A 6,320-nucleotide genomic window follows, 5' to 3' on the forward strand; every position below is an offset into this window, starting at 1 on the left:
ATACATATTATTATTTTAATTTTTATAACATATTATTATTTTAAAATTTAATTAACAAATTTTCGCTTAATTAATATTTTTTGACAGAAATCAGCTGATTAAAGTGTTAATTTGCTTATTAATTTTTTAAATAATATGTTTTAAAGAATATGTTATAATATTTTTTAACAGTTATCAGCTGATTTCTATCAAAAAATATTAATCAAGAAGAAGGTATTATAACATATTATTTACAACATAATACTGTTTTAATTATATTACTATTAAATATATTACTATTTTTACCATATTATTATTTTAAAATTTAATTATCAAATTAATGCTTTAATCAGCTGATTTCTGTGAAAAAATATTAATCAAGTTTATACAAACTTTATTTTATTTTTTTTTAAATATTCTTTTTAACAAAAAATCGAAGAATGGCGCGCGTGTAGCGCGCGATTGTGTTGTTCTAGTAACTAGTATATAAAATCGAAGAATGCGCGTAGCGCGCACTTGTTTTTTTCCGGTGTTTAAAAAAAGACGTGTCATAACTTGAAGTTATGATAATTAAATCGCGATATTAAACAATCAAAAAAATTAATCATTGCACCTAATAATTAAAACTTGTTAAAAAAGATGAAGAAAGAAAGAGCGCATTTAAATATATGAGAAAACATGAATAAAATAATTCTCACTTCGATAATAGAAAATATTTAAAAAAGACTATATAAATTATCTTTTTTTTTTAAATTGAAATATTCATCCTAATTAATTGTGTGTTTATTCATTTTGAGGTAACGGATAGTAACTATCTACAATCTACAGTCTACAATCTACATTCTAAATCTACATCTCTACAATCAAATATTTATGAAACCGTTACCTCGTAATAAAATAATAGTTTATCACTTACCAATCGATGTTCAACAGCAGAGGAGATAACTGCATCGAAGCTACGTTGATCTGTAACATACAAATAGAATATAAATTATAACAGCGTTTTAAATAATTATTATCTAATTAGTATTTTAATATCTAATTAGTATTTTACACATTAAATTTTATATTCGACGCGTACAATAATCAGTAGATAGGTATATATAATTGAATAATTTTATAAATTTTGTAAAGATTATTTTTTTAAATATAAAAAACTTTTATAATATTTATACATATAGAGTTATTTCTCTCTAATTTTCCTTTATTTAAATTATTCAATATATAAATAGAATTATATAATATCTATGCGTAAAAAAATACGTGATTTATAACAAGTCAAATATTATACATATACATCATATTATATAAATATTATATAAATAATAAACACTCACCACAAAGTTGCTCCGCCGATGCCTGATGCCTCCTAGTCCTGCTCCTCCTCTCAGGTCAGATTGATCAGGATAATTCCAAAGTCCAATAATTCAAGTCAAAGTCTGCTGATTGATGATAACGCGCGATACTTTCAACGACACTCGCGTACTTAAACGCGCGATACTTTGAACGACACTCCCGCACTTGAACGCGCGACACTACCGTCCGATTGTGTCTTATTGTTAGACCGTCGTGTTGCCGATCATATCGCTCAATTTTATGGCGATGTCAAGCACACCATATGTGCTTCATTAGTAATAACTGTCATTTCTTAATAATTACTATTCTATAATATCGATAACACCCCCCTTTAATGAAAATTATAATAAATTAATATTATATATAAAAGGAATTTTGTACGTTCTTTGTTATGAATCCGCGAAAATTCGATAATCAATTTTAATATATTCGCGGTTTGCAGTTTATTTCCGAATTACACGATAGCGCAATCGATGAATCACAAAAGTAAAAAAAAATAAAATAAAATAACATAATTCGTACTAAAAATTTTAAGATATTATCATGAATTTTTCTGCAAATTTTATATTACTATTACTTTTTCTTTTAGTCCAAAATTATTATATATTCTCAAAATATCCGCAAAATATCTGATATGTTATATATTTTAAAATATAACTTTATTTTAACTAATGTAAACTCAAATGATCAATCAACATAAATGAATGGATTACAAAATATATAATATAAAATCTGTACATTATAATAATAAGTAATTATAATTATTTAATCATTTAAAATTTATAATCACACATACAATTAATATAATTGTTAGTATGTTCTTTTAAAATAAATTAGATTGAATATATTATGTATTACTATATAAAATGTTCTTTTCCTTTTCTTAAACTGTAATTCTTAAGCTGTATTCATAATCTTTATTATACTTTTAATCTTTAATAACCCATTCATTTTAAGGTAACGGAACTATCTACAAAATCTACAGTCTATACACAAGCTACAATCTAGATCTACACATTTCCACACAATCTAATCTCTACAAAACAGTTACCTTTTGTAATAAAATAATTTTTCACTCACCGGTCGATGCACAATAGCGGAGTTAACTGCATTGAAGCTACGTTGATCTGTAACATATAAATAAAATTCAAATTATAGAACTGCTCAAAATAATTAATACTTAAAAAAATTATTATTTTGTATGCATTAAATTTTATATTCGATGCATACAAATAATAAACAGCAATATAATTAAAAAATTTTATAAATTTTTATTTAATAATAATTGAATTAATAATAAATACTTACACAATAGTTGCTCCGCTGATGCCCGACGTCTCTCCCAGACCTCCTCCTCCTCTCAGATTGTCAAGATCATCAGTCGTCAGTTACGTTGATCTGTAACATACAATTCAAATTCAAATTGTAGTAGCGCCAAAAATAATTAATGTTTTAGAAAATTATTACTGTACGCATTGGATTTTATTTTCCATGCCTACAATAGAGAGCAAGTAGAAAAATAGTTGAATAATTTTATAAATTTTTATTTAATTTATAATTTTTATTTAATTTACAATTATTAAATTTTTATTTAATTTATAATTATTTTTTATTTGATTTATAATAATTTTATTATTTTATTTTATTTTATTTTATAAATTTTTATTTAGTATTGAACTAAATAAAGTCAATAAATACTCACTCCATGATTGTTCGACTGGTGCCCAATGTCTCCCAGACCTCCTCCTCTCAGATTATCAAGACAGTCAGTTATGTTGATCTGTAACATATAAATAAAATTCAAATTGTAGCAGCACACAAAATATATAAATATTCAGATGGGACCAATATCGTAAATATGATTTTATTACATAATGAAGCAAGAGTCAAATTCTGAATGAAAATGCATTCAATGTTATTCAAATAAGTAATTAAAATGATTAACCTTATCACACATCTAATTTAATTAAATTATATAAATATTCAGATGGGACCAATATCGTAAAAATGAAATTATTACATAATGAAGCAAGAGTCAAATTCTTAATAAAAATGCATTCAATGTCTTTCAAATAAGTAATTAAGATGATCGAAATAATCTTAGATCTCAGTTAATTAAATTATATAAATATTTAAATAGAACCAATATCGTAAAAATGAATTTATTACATAATAAAGCACGAGTTAAATTCTAAATGAAAATGCATTCAATGTCTTTCAAATATATAATTAAAATGATTAAATTGATCAAACATCTAATTTAATTAAATTATATAAATATTCAAATGGGACCAATATCGTAAAAATGAAATTATTACATAATGAAGCAAGAGTCAAATTCTTAATAAAAATGCATTCAATGTCTTTCAAATAAGTAATTAAGATTATCGAAATAATCTTAGATCTCAGTTAATTAAATTATATAAATATTTAAATAGAACCAATATCGTAAAAATGAATTTATTACATAATAAAGCACGAGTTAAATTCTAAATGAAAATGCATTCAATGTCTTTCAAATATATAATTAAAATGATTAAATTGATCAAACATCTAATTTAATTAAATTATATAAATATTCAGATGGGACCAATATCGTAAAAATGAAATTATTACATAATGAAGCAAGAGTCAAATTCCTAATAAAAATGCATTCAATGTCTTTCAAATAAGTAATTAAGATGATTGAAATAATCTTAGATCTCAGTTAATTAAATTATATAAATATTTAAATAGAACCAATATTGTAAAAATTAATTTATTACATAATAAAGCACGAGTTAAATTCTAAATGAAAATGCATTCAATGTCTTTCAAATATATAATTAAAATGATTAAATTGATAAAACATCTAATTTAATTAAATTATATAAATATTCAGATGGGACCAATATCGTAAAAATGAAATTATTACATAATGAAGCAAGAGTCAAATTCTTAATGAAAATGCATTCAATGTCTTTCAAATAAGTAATTAAGATAATTAAACTTATCACACATCTAATTTAATTTAATTATATAAATATTCAGATGGAACCAATATAGTAAATATGAAATTATTACATAATAAAGCAAGAGTCAAATTCTTAATGAAAATGCATTCAATGTCTTTCAAATAAGTAATTAAAATGATTAAACTTTTCACACATCTCATTTAATTAAATTCCATAGAATCGTTTTCATTAGAGTCTTTTTAGAAGTCATTAAAATATTCATGAGATTGTTAATACAAATGTTTATTGAAAATATATATAATGTATAATTTAAATTTCTTTCTGAGATAATTTAAAAAATTGATTTTTTTAACCAATGTTATATTATTGCGTTTTTTGAAAAAAAAAAAAAAAAAGAATAACTTTAAGATATTTATGAAATTTTTAATGCGAGTGCTTATCGAAAATATTATAAATTTAAATATATGTATATATGTATAATGTAAATTTATTTCTGAGCTAATCTCAAAAGTCAATTTATATCCTAAACAATATTATGTTATTATTATATTAGCGGTTTTTATGTGCTGGCTAATATATATTTCAAATAAATGGCGATGATATAAATTCGATGATAGGTATAATTAGTTAAATAAAATCAATTTACTCACCGGTCGTTGAAACGCGGTTATATTTTCGTTGATTGTTGCGTCGCTTCGGAAAGTCGTTCCTATAAATAATATTATATTATTATTACATGAGCGATTTTCATATGCTAGCTATATATTTCAGGTAAATGACAATGATATAATCAGGTAAATAAAGTCAATTTGCTCACCAGTCGTTGAAACGCTGCCATATTCTCGTTGATTGTTGCGTCGTTTCGCCGAGATGCATTTCCATCGACCAGGCATTACAGATTTCGATTTCCCGCATTAAATAATACGATAGAACGATCACCCGTTACTTTGTACGGGATTCTCGACACCGATTGCACGCACTACGCACCAGATTGCATAAATAACAACGGATAAATAACGACGATATATAACCATCCGCCACTTTCGATATTCGCGATATGTAGTGAAGTAGTATGCTGTGACGTAGTACATCGTGACGTAATGCAACACTTTGTGCGGCGCGAACTTCGCGCGGTTCGCGCGCGACACAATCCTCTCTCTCTCTCACTCACTCTCTCTCTCTCTCTCTCTCTCTCTCTCTGAAAATGATAAATTATGTATTAATTAAATATCTCACATCCAAAATATAGTTTTCCCAAAGCACAAAAGCTTGAACGCGATACGATTCGTACAAATAAATGACGCCAAATGATACATACCTCTTAATAAACAGAATGTTCAATGAGATCGATCGATTCGGAGAAAAAGCGGCTAAGCGGCGTAGCCCGGCGGTTGCAGACTGTCGTAGGTTGATTAACCGCGATCGCACGAGTTAATTAATACTTCCTGCTAATTGCCCATGGCACGATTCAATACTCCCAACATTCGTTTGTACGCGGAATTCATTCTTAACGGGAAAAACGCGTGAAAAATGCGGAGCCGATTGAGCGCGATACCGTGACTAGCGCGAGGACGAAGGACGTGACGTAGTAACTACGTAAGTCGACACTCAGCGCGCCGCGCGCCAAATTCAAAAACCATTATAAGCTGTAACTTTTGTACTTGAACCATCGTCTAAATTATTACTGTGTATTCAAATTTATATTATATACGATTCAATATTTCGATTTGGTAATCACTGTGATTGTAATTTCAAGTGTGTCATTTATACGTGTGTGTACGGAACCTGACATATATACATATTAATTTCAAATTTCGAAGACTTATTAGAGATTAAACGCGATTGCATGTATTAAGTAATATTACGATGATCGTCTATCAATATTTCTTGCAATTATGAATATCGCTTATTAAAGTTTAACAACGCGTAATAAAATAACATAATGTGTTATGCTCGTTAGCAATTAACCAGATTGTATTTATACTTAATATTTAATTTGTAGGCTGGTATTCTGAAGGTACCATCATAATG

The 6,320-nt window shown here is 26.2% G+C and overlaps 1 long non-coding RNA gene across 1 annotated transcript; it reads right to left on the reverse strand.

Annotated features, from left to right (window-relative positions):
* Positions 1–715: 715 nt before the first annotated feature.
* On the reverse strand, positions 716–5,182 carry LOC145935201 (uncharacterized). The gene is made up of 7 exons (XR_014425175.1): positions 5,107–5,182; positions 4,940–4,998; positions 3,038–3,115; positions 2,644–2,733; positions 2,416–2,462; positions 1,317–1,664; positions 716–945 (listed from the first exon to the last, which is right to left on the reverse strand). It is a non-coding gene; the product is annotated as an uncharacterized LOC145935201 (long non-coding RNA).
* Positions 5,183–6,320: the final 1,138 nt, after the last annotated feature.

Source organism: Prenolepis imparis, unplaced genomic scaffold (genome assembly GCF_030444845.1).
Source record: "Prenolepis imparis isolate NDT839.2.m4 unplaced genomic scaffold, iyPreImpa1.0 SCAF_4, whole genome shotgun sequence".
NCBI classification, from domain to species: Eukaryota; Metazoa; Arthropoda; class Insecta; order Hymenoptera; family Formicidae; genus Prenolepis; species Prenolepis imparis.